Source organism: Canis lupus, chromosome 22 (assembly GCF_003254725.2).
Source record: "Canis lupus dingo isolate Sandy chromosome 22, ASM325472v2, whole genome shotgun sequence".
NCBI classification, from domain to species: domain Eukaryota; kingdom Metazoa; phylum Chordata; class Mammalia; order Carnivora; family Canidae; genus Canis; species Canis lupus.
In genome coordinates this window covers 26,749,794-26,767,302 of record NC_064264.1, presented here as the reverse complement: position 1 = coordinate 26,767,302, position 17,509 = coordinate 26,749,794, and the positions used below count along the sequence as shown (strand labels likewise).

Sequence of the window (17,509 nt, the reverse complement as noted above, 5' to 3'; positions counted from 1 at the left end):
TGTTTACACAAACAGACTAAGGAGGTTTGATACTTCAGTTTTTTTTCACATATGACATATAGTTGCCATCTAGCAAGTTAGATTTAGGTTTATCTTTCATTTCAATTTTGATAAATATTTCAATTCCCCTAAAAACCAAAGAGAGTGCACTACATTTGAGGGAGTCACAGTTAGTGAAGACAAAAGAGAAATGGGAGAAATTTCAAGTTTTAGATTACAAGTAAGAAAAATGAAAATCCTTAGGAAATGTTTAGTAACCCTTTGGTGCCCTTGTTGCTCAGCCATCCACCCTCCCCATCCCTTCAGAAAAAAGCTAGAGTATTTAAAAATAAACTACTAAGTGATTGAATTAATAAATTATAACTTTCATGGCACAATGCACAAATGGGTTTCATATTCTTGTATGGTATTAAGAGGTCCAATGTTGCTAATGGTATGGATCACGATCTTGTTGATAAGATGGTCTCTGGTTCTTTGGTTCCATTCTCATCAGTATGTATAATGATCTGCTCAGACTGAATGCTGTGGTTTCATATTGGAAATTTGGGGACAGAACCAAGATTTTGATATATAGTAGTGAATTGGAAAGGAAGACTGACACTCTAGGAGCAGTAAACCAAAGCCCACCATTGCCACCACTGAAATCACAGTGTTAATGAAGGGAGGTATGACACAGCTCTAACTATAGATACTAACTCTCCCATCTGTAGAAAATGCCCAAGAAGTGGAACTATTGAGCCAATACAGATTGGATTTTAAGGAATCAGTATGAAACTATAGATTTCTAAATATAAATTAAAAAGCAACGTCTTGTGGGTTTAAAAGATGAAAAAGTCAAGTAATTCTAGGTGCTAGATACAATTAGTTTAATTTCAACTAGCACGTTGAAATAAATATGAACGGGGAAAATTACTAATCAACTTCTAGATAATAATAGCAGAATGATGAGTAGTGAGTATTTAAAAAAGAATAAATAATGATAAGAAAATCTGATTACTTTCTTGATAGGATCCTGGAAGATTAAGTCAATGAAATTGCTATATTATACTTTGATTTTGGTTTTACAGATCATGAAATTATATTTGCAAATTTTATGCAAATTTACTAAGAGATTAATGTTGTCATGTTCTATAGACTTAGGACAAAGAAAATCCTGCTAAGATCATTGGTTCAAAAGCGTATAAAGAGATTCCAAGGTCATGGATTCTGTGTCTAGAAGAGCTGGATAGTTTCATTCTCTTTTTATAGTCACATTTCTCACCTTTTTTTGGTTTGCATATATCCTGTAAATGGCGATAGTCAATCACAAGAATGGGCCAGAGAAGTTAACATACCTAATAACAAAGTTTTATGTGGTATCATCATTATATCATTCATTCTTTCAATGAGTACTATTTTGAGCACTTACCGAATCACCTAGGCACGGTTTGAAGTCCGTGGGTTATTATCACTGAACAAAACAAATGAAATCCTTTTCCTAGTTGAGTTTACATTATGGTGGCTGGAGGCAAACAATAAACATGATAAATATGCAAATTATGTAGTATGTTAGAAAGTGATTTGTGTCATAGAAAAAAGGAAAAATTAGAACAAAGTAAGTGTATTGAGTATGAGGAGAAGAGGTACAGTTTTAAATAGAATGGTCAGGGTAGGTCTAATTGGGAAGATGACATTTGAACAGACCTGAATGCCAACAGTGAGTTAGCCACATCAGGCAGAAAAATGTTCCAGGTGGAGAGAACAGACAACACGGAAATCCCAAGGAGGGAATGTGGAACTGGAGAACTCAGTAACAGATAAGGTCAGAGAGTTAACAGTGGACCCAATCATATTAAGTCCTTTTGGCCTTTGTAAGCACTTTAGCTTTTAATCTGAGTGACGGGGGAGTCATCAGACAGATTTGCATAGAGGAGTGAAATGATCTGACTTATTATAATGAAAGGATCATTCGGGCAGATGTTGAAAATAGACTCTAAGTGGACAAGGATAGAAGCAGCATGACCTATAAGGAGGCTCTTACTATTATACAGGGTTAGTTTTATAGAATTTAATTATTTTAGGAATTGGCCTTGAATTTTATAGCCTAAATTCCATGAATACAAATATTTTTTAGTTATATATTTAAGATGAAATTATTTCCAAGAGTCATTTATTGAAACAATATTTGATCCTCAAATTTTCAAGAACATAAATCAAATGCATAATTTAATTAGTGTAATGATTTATGTGTGCAATATTTTACAGCATTCTATATGCTTTCATAGGCAAGAACTTATTTCAACCCTTATAAAGACCCTGTGAGACTGGAGAGCTGATTGTCATCATCTCATCTCATCCAAGTCAAAGATAGTTCATTCAACTAGTTAGTGGCAGAACCAGGAAGGGAATGCAGGCATTCTTATTCCAAGCCCAAAGCTCTTTCCACTCTATCACTTTGTCCAGACAAGTCTTTGGAATTTGTTATAATAGGACATGACCTACATTAAAATTACTGTTAATGACCTACAACTGAAGGAAATTTTCAGAAAGTATTAAATCGGAGGGGAAGGGGTAGTGCACAGGCAATTAACAAAAAATAAATAATAAAAATCAATCCTGATAATTCAGGTACTTTATTTCCTGACCTCTTACTTTCACCTAAAAGTCACTTATTCAAATACTACCAGAAATTGGAGCACACTCAAGGTCAAAACTTATGGTGGTGTGGCTACTAGCCAAAGCTAACTTTCTGTCAAAAGTATCTTTAAGAGAGGCTAAGCTGAAGGTGCCTTCTAGGTCAAATATAAAGATATTTAAAAAAAACTTGGGTCAAACACACTTTTTAAAAAATCAAATGATGTGAGATTTGTCAAAATTTAGTAAGGTCTGTGAAATCCCATTTAAGAAGTTAAACTACCATAGATCATCATGATCCTTGCCAACCTTTTAAGCTTTAAAACTCTTTTTCCAAATCAGGTTGAAAAAACAGTCAAATTGTTACTTTACATTTCTCTGCCAGTGGCTTTTCTTTCCCTATCCTCTTGGCATTTCAAAAGCTCTGAACAACCTTCCCTATATTTGTTGAACATGAAATATTTCTTGATATATGATTTCAAACTCTAACAAATTTGACCCTGAGTAAGGTTTTTTTTTTTTTGAGTAAGGGTTTTGAACTTTGCCCCGCATCTCTGGGATCCTACCACCATCATGCAACACTAATCAGTATTAGAAGCTGCACTTTTTTTAAAAAAAGATTTTATTTATTTATTCGTGAGAGTCACACACACAGAGAGAGAAAGGCAGAGACATAGGCAGAGAAAGAAGCAGGCCCCATGCAGGGAGCCTGATGTGGGACCCCATCCCTGGGACTTGGGGATCACGACCTGAGCAGAAGGCAGACACTCAACCGCTAAGCCACCCAGGCATCCCGAAGCTGCACTTCTGTACCAGTTCACATTCCCACCAACAGTGTAAGAGGATTCCCTTTCTCCACATCCTCTCTAACATTTGTTGTTTCCTGTCTTGTTACAAATTTTCCCCATTCTCACTAGTGTGAGGTGGTATCTCATTGTGGTTTTGATTTGTATTTCCCTAATGGCAAGCCACTCTGGAAAACTGTGTGGAAGTTCCTCAAAGAGTTAAAAATAGAAGTACCCTACGACCCAGCAATTGCACTGCTGGGGATTTACCCCAAAGATACAGATGCAGTGAAATGGCAGGACACTTGCACCCCAATGTTTCTAGCAGCAATGTCCACAATAGCCACACTGTGGAAGGAGCCTCGGTGTCCATCGAAAGATGATGGATAAAGAAGATGTGGTCTATGTATACAATGGAATATTCCTCAGCCATTAGAAACGACGAATACCCACCATTTGCTTCAATGTGGATGGAACTGGAGGGTATTACGCTGAGTGAAGTAAGTTAATCGGAGAAGGACAAACATTATATGGTCTCGTTCATTCGGGGAATATAAAAAATAGTGAAAGGGAATAAAGGGGAAAGGAGAGAAAAAGAGTGGGAAATATCAGAGAGGGTGAGAGAACATGAGAGACTCCTAATTCTGGGAAATGAACAAGGGGTAGTGGAAAAGGAGGTGGGCAGGGGGTTGGCGTGACTGGGTGACGGGCATTGAGGGGGGCACTTGATGGGATGAGCACTAGGTGTTATGCTATATGTTGGCAAATTGAACTCCAATTAAAAAAATACAAAAAAAAAAAAAAAAAAAAAAAAAAAAAAAAGAAGAAGAAGCTGCACTTCTTAGGTTAACCAGTAGGCTCACATTGTTGGGCTCCGGTATGATTCCAGAGAATTCAATTTCTTTGTTTTCACTTGAGAGGGAAAAGCAGTGTGAAGAACAAAGTTAAGAAAGTTGGGGTGCAAAATCTTTCCTTAAATAAAGTAAACTAACAAAACTAGATTGGATGTAAAAAAACTTTTATTAAGCTCTACAGTGTGTCAGACACTGGGTTAGATGCTTTCACATTCATTATTTTGGTTATTTCCTCTCAATCCTGTGAGAGAAATGTAAAATGTATTTATATTATATTGATACAGAAATTGGGTCTGGAGTTTGAGTGACTCTCTGAGAAAGAAGATGCCAACCAAAGGTTGTTTGACTCCAAATCTCAGAGTAATTTTTGGTTTTTGGCCATACTGACTCTCAAAATTAATCTAAGCCCAGAGCTTAAACACAATCCCCTGAGCCCCACTGCTTGCATATTTTTCACCTTGTGTAGAGATGTGAATGCCTTCAGGTGTCTGGAGATGTCATGTTCACATGTACTGTGACTATGTATCAAATTCATTCAATCATTGGGAAAATATTCATTAGCTTGAGGACAACTCAGTCAATAAAAATTGTCGTGAAAATTAAAGTTAATTAGCTGAGATAGGTATACATCTTAGGACCAAACACTATTCAATGACATCAATAAGTGTTCTTTGTACAAAATCAAAGAATTCACTTACTATCAAGAGTGATGACATAGCTAAAAGTCAGAATCCAAGTTCGGAGAGCCTCTTTTTTCAATTTCTGAGTTGGTTAAATATAATTATGAAAATGCAATATTATTAAAACCGGAATAAAGTCACAAGAGAAAGTAAAAAGATTATGATGTATTCATCCACGGAAAATATTGATGATTTCTGAAAGGAATGCTGACAGACTATAGGTGAAATCTGATTAGAAAATTAATGTCAGATATATTAGCCAGAGATGATCTCTCCATATTGATTTAAATCACATCACTCAAAAGAAGGACCCCTCCTAAGGCTCGGCATTCTTTCAGTTAAACTGACCTAGATTCAGAGCAATAATACTCCATTTTCGTCTTCATTGTCCTCGGGAAGATATCCAGGAACTTATTTGTCTTTCCTTCCCTTGAAGTCCAAGAGTTTGCTCCCCCAAGATCATTATGCTTTCTTCAAATTAAAAAGAAAACAACTTAGTTTTTTTCCCCACTGATAAAAATCATACCATAACATGTGTCATTTACATTGTCTTAGAGATACATGATCAATTCTTGAGATGTGCCTGGCTGTCAGTAAGACTCCGCTTTATAGAAGTTACACAAAGTGAATTTATGAGGAATATTATAACATAAAACCTTCCCAGTTTTTTTTTCTGTTTGTTTCTACTTGTTTAATATTTGGACTTAATTTCATGATAGAAAGACATTCCTCTTACCCACAAACTATCAGACGGAGGCAATCTTTTCTGGGTTTGCGAGCTAAAATTCGGAAGAATAATGAGAAAAAAATTAAAATGGGACCAAATGACCATGCACTTCTCCCCCCACTTAATTTTCCTTTCCTCTTGCCTTTTTCTTCCCCTTCAGCTCCCTCCCCTCTGATCTATTTAATAACTTCCTAGGCAGTAACTTCAATAGGTACAGCAGAATAGACACATATGACCCCTTAGTACCATAGCGTAAAAGAGATATCAACACCGATAAATACATATGTTGTGATCCACAAAGATACTTCAGCAATTCTCTGTAACAACTGAGTATTATTTTCTGAGAAATATGCACTGCTCATGATTTTAAACAAAGATGTTTTAACTAAATACAAATAGGTGTTTATCATTGTTCTTTCTACTGCTTTCCTAAATCCAAAGGATTATACCCTTTGTTATTCAAATGAATCAAAATTCTGGGAATCAGTTTCTTTATATGTGAAATGTTGGGGTTGGACAGATGAGGTCTAAAGTTGTTTTCTGTTTTAAAATACTGTGACAATAGAAGATCTTATGAAACATCAGGTTTGGTTATCTATATATGCTGCTTTTCTTCTTTTTTTTTACATTGTGACTCCATCTTTCAGCTCACAAAAGAATTTCCTTTATCCCCAAATTTTAGGGTTTTCTATTTCTGTTTCCTCAGGGATGACAAGGTGAAGAATCTCACAGCTTTAGGTCATCCAGACTTAAGAATATACAAAATGCCTGATTCTTGATGGATATTTAGATTTTACTGATGGATAACCATAAGCCTGAACTCTACTACTGGAGAATCAGTGCCACATTTCCCTCCACTAAGGACTGCTCATGGAGTGGTGTGAATTTGGTGAGCAATTGGGCAACTTTATCTGGTATTAGATTTTGGGTAGCTTCGGGCCACCTTGCATTTACTCAATGGAAAATAAAACAGAGAAACAGGCTTACCACAGTAGAAAAGGCTACCTCAAAAGAGACTTAAGACACAGAGTTGTGTTTTCCTTCTGTACTATGTTTATGAATTTCTTTAAACTTCTAGGCAAGTGGCATATAGCATGGATAATAAAACCTAACCCTCCCTGTTTCAAAAAGGCTCAGGATCCTCTACAAAATTTTAGATTCAGCAAAACAAAAGACATTTCAGTAAGCATTTTTCTCTTAATCGTTGAGCATATATATCCACAGAATTTTTTGTTCACTTTAGACTAAGTCATCAAAATTCGCTTAGCAGGACCCCTTTACAATCTAAGAAGCTTTGTGAGTTTGTTTTCCCAATACAAATGAAATGTTTTCACTTAGAAGCTGAAACACAATATTTTTCCAAGAAATTAACTCTAAACTTAGAAAGTTCCGCTGAAAACACACTATGGTTTTAATAAGGGTCCTGAAATTCAATGACATGCGAATGTTCCCATATTAGACTACAGCTTACATTCATTAGGTGTGTGAGTGAATTTCCTGTTTAATTTTAGGTTAATGAAATAAATACTTTAATATAGCTCTCTCTCTATTTTTTTCTAATCCTAATATTTTATGAATGAATAGGGCAATCATCCAAGTTCTGAGCTTAGTTTGTGCCACTCACACAGGGTCAGAAGGCTAGAAGGACTTAGCGGGCTATCTCTCCCACTCGAGGACAAAGGAAGTTGCAGGAAATCTTTTTGATAATAACAGAAATGCAATGAAGAGTTCTTGAAGACGATCTCAGCGTTTTTCTCTGGTGAAGGGATATTTTACCATAAAACCTGAGAAGAGGCTGCAAGTTGGGTGTAGTGATCTTTTTTGGGCACTTGAGAATTAGTGGCCTCACTAAGCTCCCAGGGCAAACCAGAGTTACAGTTTCCAACAGCTCCGAAAACTCCACTGACATTTCATTTTACCTTGGCAAACAACTGCAATGAAAAATAGCCCAGACACATTATAGGATATGCCCTTATGCATGATATTTTGTATCAGATATATCAGTCACATTGCAAAGGACTTAGATCAACTTAAAAAAATAAAACCCAATAGAATGATTACAGCCGCTGCCTAGAATGACAAGTATTATCAACAAAAATTAATCAGGCGCATCTTTTAGTGAACTCAATTAATAATGTGCAACAACAGGGTCTCTTTTCTTAAGATGAAAATTAATTAGTGGAGGGAAGGTCACTTGGAGATGCTGACATCACTCATCAGAATGCTCTGGCAGCTCTAATTATTTGTCTTCCAGGCTTGGGTGATCAGAAATTATTGCAATACCTGAGCAACATTTTGAAAAAGCTTTGTGCATGGCTCTTTTAATTAGACCTGGTATTTGATTAATGCAGTGGAAGCGTTTAGATCAGCCTCTTATCATTGAGTGACTTAGAAGTTTTAGGGAATTATACTGTGTGAGACAGGGTCACTGAAGAGGTTTTGAATCTATATATTTTTATTATTAAAAGAGTTATAATGTTAAATTAGATTTATCCTTCTCTTATAAGCACTCCGTTCATTGCCAAGCAGGATAATGTATGGGATGGAATTTTATTAATTCATCTTTCAAGCATTTTTTGCCTCTCAAGTAAAATAATCATGCTTGGAGTTTTAGAATTGAACAAGTTAATTTGAAAATCTTTAAGGACTCCGTGTAGGACAACATCTCAAAAGATGAATATAATCATTATGTCAAAATTCCAATGTTAAAAAACGCAATTAGGCTTTTTATGTACAGACACTGCAAGCTCATAATGTGAATATAGAGGCAAATTATCTTGGAAAACTAGACCAGGAAAAAAGACAGTGGAATTGACAAAGTTGATATAAATGTATTTATTTCATAAGTTGAATAATTGCATGTTTAATTTTTTGAGGATTAAAAAAAGCTACCTGTGATAAAATTTGTCTATATTAAACGTGCAATAGTTCATACATAGTTTTTTATTTTTAATGCAATTTACATGGTGTTCTTATCAGCAGTACCTTTTTAGCCTGATGTTCAGGTACTAAATTAAATGTCAACTAGGGTTTAGCTATAGGTTTCTTCAAAGACCATGGGATGAAGTGGACTTAGGGTGAATTCTGTAATAACTTTTTTATCTGCAGTGGAACATGTTCCAGTCTTTAAAACTGTGATCTAGAAAACACATGTAATATTGTAACTGACTTTCGGTGACTGAGGATCGGTTTACCTGCAATCTTCTCTTTTGTCCTGGGATCGAGGAGCAGAAGTAAGGCTCAGCAGTGTTGATGCCTCTGCAGGGATCCCGTGTGGGAGTCACAGGCAGAGCAGCAACTTTGGCCTGGAGCTCCCAGCTTAAGACAGTGAAGGAGAAGTACACCTTTCTCCTTTCCTCCTTCCCTGACCCAGGGGAGGCACACCTGTGCCTGAGACTTACAAAGGGTGAAATGTGTTTTCAGAACTCTCATAACAATGGAAAGTGGTATTTCATACTACGAGAGGAAACCTCTCCAATATTCTGTGTCTTCTATTTGTCCCCCTGTATTTACTTATTGCAAATCTCTGGATGTTTGTGATTCCTCTGGATGCCTGGGATTGCAAGAGACAATCTAAGGCAGATAAAAGACTTTAAGGCAAAACTCCCTCCACCCACCATCTCACTGAACCCCCAAATGCCAAGAGCCCTTCTGGCTGAAGGAGAGAATTGTAAAGTAGTAAATGTTTGCAAGGGGCTGGATGAACTTGCAGAACAAAGAAGGAGTGAGTAGCTGTCACTAGATGTCAGATTTAGGCTTTACCGTTTTGCTGCCCTTTTAGTCACTGACCTACTAGCCTGGAGCATGGGTATATATACACATGAAACTCTTTTTGAATAGATGGCTTATTTTATATACAATTGTTAACTTGACTAGAGAAGTAGCATGGAGTAGACAAAGGAATTAGATTTTAGATCCAAGAAATGTGGGATGAAACCTAGACCCTACCATTCAATATCTGTGTGATCATGGGTGAGTTACTCCATTGCTCTGGACCTCACTGCCTTCTCCTGTGAATGGAGTAAACAGCGTAATCTCATGGATGACTGGGAAGATTAAATGAGATAGTGCTTACTATAGTGATCAACATATTGTGGAAGCTCAGTAAATGTTAATTCCCATTGCTAATCTTTGGCACCAATATTTTGATTATCTTCCAGCTAACTGGTTTGTATTAGTTAAAACTGGACAGACTATACTTAAGCCAATAAATATATCCTAAAATCAACAACTTGTTGATATTTCTTTCTCTTAAATATATAGCTTATATAGTCCCCATTATCTATATTGGGATTGTCTGGGGTAGAGCTACGATTCAGATATTAATGAAAAATAAAGTAACTTGTCCTACACTCGCTGGTAAAACATTTTGGATACTTATTTCTATTGATGAATTATGCATGCAAAGGCCGAATGGGGCGCACTGATTTATTTTCCCTCTTTTATGCCTTGATTTTCAGGCTGTGTGCAAAGCAGTGTATATTTTTTCTGTCCTGCACTCCCACTGACTATATTATGCTCATGGGGCTCTTCAAGTGGAGGAGACACGCAGCTATGCTCACGGATGGCAGGTCGGCCTATAAAGCCAAGGTAGTGAGCAGGCATTTGGGAGAAAAGATTTTAAAATTAGTGTCAGATGTGGAATTGTTACGCTGAAGTAGAACATCTCCACTTAGATGTCAATTCCATTCATATTTCTATTTCTCAAAATCCTACCATTTCAGAGATCTATGCACAAAAATCTTAAAAACCCCAAATCATGGCCATTGAGTAGACATGTAAAATAACGAACCTGTATAACTTTTAAAACTTAACAAATATTTATGTAGCACTTATTATGTGCCAGGCTCAATTCTAGGTCATTATAAGCATTAACAATAAAGAAGACCAGAAATTGAGAAGAGTGTGCCATTCCCCGAAGACGATGGAGAGCAATAAATAAGAAAAAAATTCTTAAAAACATGTATTTGACTGCCTTATGTATGAATTGTTTTCACACCTCCGAAAGATGAGAAACACCTAGTCATTAGTCACCACCCCCTTTCAGGTTTTCTGCTTAGAGGAACGCAATCCATGGTGAAACTGGCTGTAACTAGTGCTGTTTGATGCTCATGCATGGATTTATAGGGTACCCAGCTACACTGGAGATTGTCTCTGGCCTGTCCCTCTGGACTGTCCTTCCTCTCTGGTTCCCATTCACTTCCAAAGCAGAGGATCCAGGCAGGATGTGGATTGCACAATGGTGGAGAAGCCATGGCACAGAATGAGGAGTCTGGAGAAGGGGCTTCTCATCCTGCTCCACCCACAAATCTGCTGAGAACTCTTTAAAGACACATCTAGCTCTGTGGTACTAGAATGTGTCCCCCAATAGATTGGGAGTTTACCAACATCAGCTGCTATATCTAATTTATGCTTATATCTTTAGTAACAAAGGAAGAAATGTTCAGAGATAACATTTTTCACAAGGGGTGTAGTTTCTTCCTTCCTTTTCTCGCCCTGCTTACTTGATGTAGAACCAGCTTCATCTTCAAATGGCAGATAATCCCCTGAATTATGGCAACTGATTTATTTTATTGTTAGAGAAATTAATACAAAGAGATCATCAGCCTAGGGTACCATGACTAACAGCCCATTTAAATATGGTGATTGAAACTTTTTTCAACATTCTGTTAAGCAATTTTCCTAAAATAGGACCTCCATTTCTTAAAAAGGGTGAACGTATTTTGTTAGCCAGCATTTTAGTTATTTCATAGTAGAAATCACTTCTGATGATTGCTAATTGTATGAAAATATATACGATACTCTTTTAACTGCCAGCAACTGATTGGCTCCTTAGAGTATGAGCTGAAAGTTCTAAGTACTATTAAAGGGAGAAAAGTTTGAAAAGTTTTTGTGGTGACTAAAAACATCCTACTGTATTTACAGATAAGTAACCCTCTTTTCCGTTCCCTCCCTACTCATGTGAACGACAGTTAGGAATAACTAGTCCCCTAGGATTATTTACCTAACAGACCTACATTCATCCAGGTAACGTGCCTGCTAAGTTTTAAATACATTACTTGAAGTTGGATAGACTTGAAGTGTTTTCAGATTTGAAGTAAAATATCATACTTTTGAAAAGATTCTATTATCAATTGGCCGCCGGAATTTGTATTAATTTATAACATTTGGAGCAAATTATAATAAATAAGCCCTTTACTGCTTAGCATCATACATCTTCTAGGCTACATGATCTGATGAGTAACTGGTTAAATTAGCACAACCTTCCTCTGCATTGAGACACCGGGTGTTATTGGCAATAGTATATATCATTTCTTAACAAATTCCTCTGTGTTTTTCTTAAGCCTGTTAGTTTGATTCTAGTCAATCAATAAAAAATGTTCATAAGAAAAATATTGCTAGTAAATTCTTATTCTTTCTCAGGACACATCATAGTTTAACTTGTCAGAAATATTTCCATGTATACACAATAAAACCTTTCTGCTTGATAAATATAAGGATGCCGAAGTTGTCACTGTCAAATGCATCACCTGAAGCTATATAGCTAATGATACGCATTTGATCAACTTGCCAACTGTTTTATATCTGAGAAACAAAGGAAACTACACATGTATATTAAAACTGATTAGCATTGTACCCTAAAGCAATTAAATAAATATTAGAAGAAACTCCCACAGCCCTTTGTTTTGCTATAAGGGGCTCAGCTGTGCTCCTTCTAACCCTAACTACATCACTTCAAATTACCAGTAAATTAACAGAGGAACACTTTCAACCTCAGAGCAGATTTGATCCAAATAGTCTTTAAATGCCATTTCTGTTCCTATTAACCTAAAGATCGGCATAGCAGATATTTTCGCGAGGCTGCCCAGCAGTCCAGGGCATTAACGGTGAAGTTGTGACAGCACTTTTCATGATGATTTATGATTCCGTGTTTAACTTGATTACGCCAATGCTGACTCTGAATACTATTTCAATTAGTGCACAGAAGGTCACATCACAAATATTCCTCTATAATCTATTCCTATTAACACTAATACACAGAGTAACCAAATCTTTTCACCCTTGTTGATTCACATCATCCATAGCCCTAACTGCGGGCTTGTTTACCAGTTTACTGCTTTGGACACTTCCGAAATGGTAATTTTCACTCCTTTGAGTATCATTAATAGCGGTACTATGACATGGGGAATAAAGCATCTCTCTGCCGGCATTTGTGCATTAATAATTATCAAAGCCTCAGATTTATTAAACAGGAGGTATGCTTTCTAAAATGCCTGTCTAAAGCATTATTTCATGACCAATTACTAAATAAATATACAAAAGATTTTTTAGGGAAATGAAATTGGCTTCCACCTAAAATCAATTTTAGCAACAACTTTCTCTCATTATTGCTCCCTTAACGACTTTGGGGAGTTGCTCCTATATATGTGTAACCAATCATAATCCAGTTCCCTTCTTTTTCTTTTTTCTTTCTTTTTCTTTTTTTTTCTTCTTCTTCTCCTTCTTCTTGCTAATTTCTACATCTAATCATTGGGGAAAACAGAATATTGGGTCATCAGGTCTTTCTTTTCTACCTGAAAACTGCTTATTAAACAGTCCCCGTGGTGCAAAATTAAGACTACAAAGAGGAATGGAGTTTTACGGAAAAAAAAAAAGTTTTCAATTTGTCCAAAGGTTAAAGTGAAACCAACTGCTAGAGACAAAATCCACACGTCATTTAAACAATTAGTGAAGAACGTTCAAAGACTATGTTCAAAGTGCACACAATTTGTATTTTAAGTTGTACGTGGATGGGATCTAGACTTCAAGTTAATTAACAATAAACCAAGAGGGCTGCATCGCAGACATTTAACTGTGCACGGAGAGGCTGGCGTCCAGCGGGGACCGTGGTGGGAAGTAGGAGTGGGAAACTGGAATGTCACCGTGCTCAGTGGGTCCCCAATAAATGCCTTATTAACGATGGTGATGTCAGCCTTGCAAAATATTAAAGGGGCCTTGTCTCTGTGGCTTGATTTTTTCTTATTTTTAGAGACATGAAAAAATAAAAACATTTATAACAAGGTATTTAGAGAAGGAAAAAAACAAGCAAAAATAGTAGAGTATTGTTTCACAAGCCACTGTTGCCCACTCTTTGGCAATCTTGCTTTGAGGGATTCTCCAGCAAGCAAAAAATCATATTCATATTCCTTTCACAGCTGATTTTACTGATTTTTCATGAAATAGTTGGTACAAGATTAGTGCCTATTGGAGCAAGAAACAGCGTTCCTTTTTTTGGTGGGAGAGACTGAATCTGCATGCATGATTAAGGTACTTTTAAAAAGTCAAGATAGCCAATAGAATTTATACAAATATCTATCGACATGGCCTTATTTCTTTTCAGTGTTTTTATGCAATTGTTCCATATGCCACTTCAGCAAAATGTAGACAACTAGCTAATACCGATTATGTATCAATGCATGCCTTCGTCCCCACACATCAGCACGCTTACTTCTCTTTGGAGTTCCTTTCTGGCCAACCACCCTTTTCCTAGAGTGGATTCCTCCCTCATCTCTCAGACTCTTCTCCCATACTTGAAAGGAATCTGTTATCTCCCTCTAACCCTTGCTAGACTATTAACTGACTCATAAGGTAGCAACCAGTACTGAATCAACACTCGAGTCCGTCTATAGATTTGAAAAGAGAATCTTGGAGAATATAAAAACAAGACTACAGTGGTAAAGTGATGTGTGCTGGGGCTATTTGTGGACGACAGTGCTGCTAAATAAATGTTTTTTTGAACACAGCAGAGAAAGTGTCTCTTTGATTTGTAAAGTGATGTAGTTGATTTTTCTGCTCACTGGGATGCTAGAGAACATGGGCTTTGGCCCCCACTAGGGGAGCTAAAACGTCTAGGGAGATCATCCCTGTCTCTGAGATGTGCATATTTGGCCTTACGCATAGAGAATCCTGAAGCTGAAGAGAAATTTAACTTCAAACTCATAAATTTCCAACTGTCTTTTGCTTTCATGTTACAAAGCAAGCTCCCAAACCCGAGAAACTGGGAGGAAGTCATCCCTTATTAATATACATGAATGTACTGTATACAGTGCCTGGCACATAGTAGGTGCTCAGGGAGAAGGAGCTTCCTCCGTTGCTTCCTACTTTCCCTCTCTCCCTCGCCCTACGCTGGACTCAACTTTCAAAGGTGCATTGGCCAAAAGATGAAGGTCAGTTATTCTGTATGTGTGCATTGTATACCCTACCCCCAACCCCAACCATAACTGATGTCAAAGAGTTGGAACAAACAGCGATTTGCAAAGATTTTCAAATAAATAAAGGATTAACTTTCCATTCCAATACTGGAATGCTGATTGAAAATTTATTTAGTAGAGGAAGAATCCAGAATGGGGAGAGTGGGGAGAGAATTTCATGCCGGGCTAGCAAAGGCAGAGGGAGAATCATGTAATTTCTCTTAGTTGCCTGAAGACACACTTAAGGGGGCTTAAATATGGACTGACAAAGATGAATGAATCTCCTTATTGTTGCATTAATAGGATAGTCAGAGTTAAGCATCAGTGAACATTTATTCTTATAATAAAAGCTTTCTTTAGTTTTCCATATAAATGTACTTCTTTGTATAATAGTATCTGTGTAGTAATCATAAGTGATGCTTAGCCTACACGTCTGAGTGATTAGGGAATAGTTATAAATTTTTATATGCATATATCTATATCTCCACGTGGATATAGCCTTCCTTCCTTTTACAGGTGGTTCATAAAAGGGTTGTAATAGAAAAGATCCACTTCAAGTGAAAGGTTGAGCTGTTACGTCTAGATTGAGAGCGATCACAGAGATTAGCCCCTTGCCCTGAGTAATTTATAAAAAGCAAATGAGGGACTGGTGGCCATGAAAATAAATATAATTAACCCACTTAGAAAAACCTTCACCCTTGTTACGGATAGTTTCTGCTTGATCGAGCTGACTAGAGTAACACACAAATAAATTAAGAAAAAGATTCCAAGATTTTCAAGTTTCTTTCTAATTTCTTTATGAATAATTGGGCTGTAGAAGAATAGGTCCATTTTTCAAACTCTGAATAAGCACCTCATGTATATGAGTCAGTTCATAATTTTTGCACAGATGTCACACTCCACAGGATATAAAAACAAACTAAAGATAGCTGGCCATATAATGTGTAGATATATCATTGTTACAGATGCTCAGTAGAGCTTTGTGCATTTTTTTTCCAAAACAAATCTCGAATCTACATATTTTGAAGATATAAATTTCTCATTTGTTATTCTTGGACATGCTCTTTTTTTTTTTTTGAAGTGAATATTTAAAAAGTTGCAGGCCCACCAAGCTGGCACGAAACTGACATGGCTGGAAAAGCGTCCTGTTCCTAAACAAAGAAGATACAACAAAGACAGTGTGTTTTTCTGACACTGCCTAGACATCCTGCTTCTTGAAAACGAACAGCGTCCTCTCCCATTAATTCAGGCTTTTGGCTCAGTCATTTGGGGTCCTGTGCCCTGACAAAGAGCCCACAAATATTACTGACACGTGTAATTTACTGCAAATCTTTTAAAGCGTGGAACACATAATAGTGTGTCCCTTAGAACTGAGGGAAAGGAGGAAAAAGTCTTTCCTGGATGATTCTTCCAGTCTGTGCCCACCACTGGTTCATTCGAACAGAACCACTCTGTCAGTGGGCTGATGAAATTGTGTGACTGTGCCTCCCTCTGTTTCTACAACCCCCTAAACAGAGTCAAATAAGATGAGGGTGGTTGTCTGGGGATGCTGGGGACAGCTGCTTTGTGAAAGGGAGTATGCCAAATATCGATCATAATGATGTCTTCAGTCAACACCCTCAGAGGGAAAAGCCCAGGTGGAGGTTTCATTTTGGTGGTGGAATATTGTTCTTATGGGCAGGAGGGAATGTTGATAGTCTGAGTTTGAATCTCACTCTGCTGTATCTCTATGTGTGGTCTTAGTTGAGTTAGTTAACTTGCCATGTCTCGGTTTTCATATCTATAAAATCCAACAAAAACAGTACCTAGCTTATTGTGAGGATTTTTCCTCCTCCTCCTCCTTCTCCTCCTCCTCCTTCTCCTCCTCCTCCTCCCTCTCCTCCTCCTTCTCCTCCTCCTCCTCCTTCTCCTTCTTCTCCTCCTCCTTCTCCTCCTCCTCCTCCTTCTCCTCCTCCTCCTCCTTTTCTTCTTCCTCCTCTTCCTCCTCTTCCTCCTCTTCCTCCTCCTCCTCCTTTTCCTCCTCCTTCTTCACTGTGAGGATTAAATAAAATAATGTGTTAAAAGTGCCTGACACATAGATCTTAATCTTTGTATTATCTGTTGCCCTTCTATGTGTTATATGAGAAGAATCTCTGCCATCCTCCTCTGTAGCTGGCTGGCTGAAGTGTTCTCAATATGTGTGAGAGTTGAGGGATTTAGCTTTGATCTCTGAGAATGTTCTTTCCTGTCATGGTAGCCTGAGGGATAAGAAAAGGTGAGTAGTAAAGTCTATTATAAGCAATTTTTCTCCTCAAATTTTGCTACCCTCTTCTAACTTTTCCCTTCTCTTTTCCTCTTTTGGATAAAACTATCAAGTGTCTATACCTGCAGTATAAATGTACCTCAAAAACTATGTACCTACATTAGAAAGAAAGCCCTGATAAGGTAGTGACAATGATCGATGTGGTATGTGGGCAGAGGGCAAAGGAGCGCCATCTGAAGACAGACCAAGATGATTGAAACTATTCTAGAGCCTGGCAAAGGTAAAAGCTCCTTCCACTGAATGTGGGATGGACAGAGACGGGAATTCAGATGACACCTGAATGGAAGGGGTGTGGCCTGGGCCAGGAGGACCTGCATC

General features: G+C 37.3%; 1 long non-coding RNA gene across 1 annotated transcript; it reads left to right on the top strand.

The window, feature by feature from the left end:
• The first annotated feature begins 6,257 nt into the window (after positions 1–6,257).
• LOC112655983 (uncharacterized) lies at positions 6,258–9,890 on the top strand. Its single transcript, XR_004808294.2, has 2 exons — positions 6,258–6,548; positions 8,768–9,890. It is a non-coding gene; the product is annotated as an uncharacterized LOC112655983 (long non-coding RNA).
• The last annotated feature ends 7,619 nt before the right edge of the window (positions 9,891–17,509 follow it).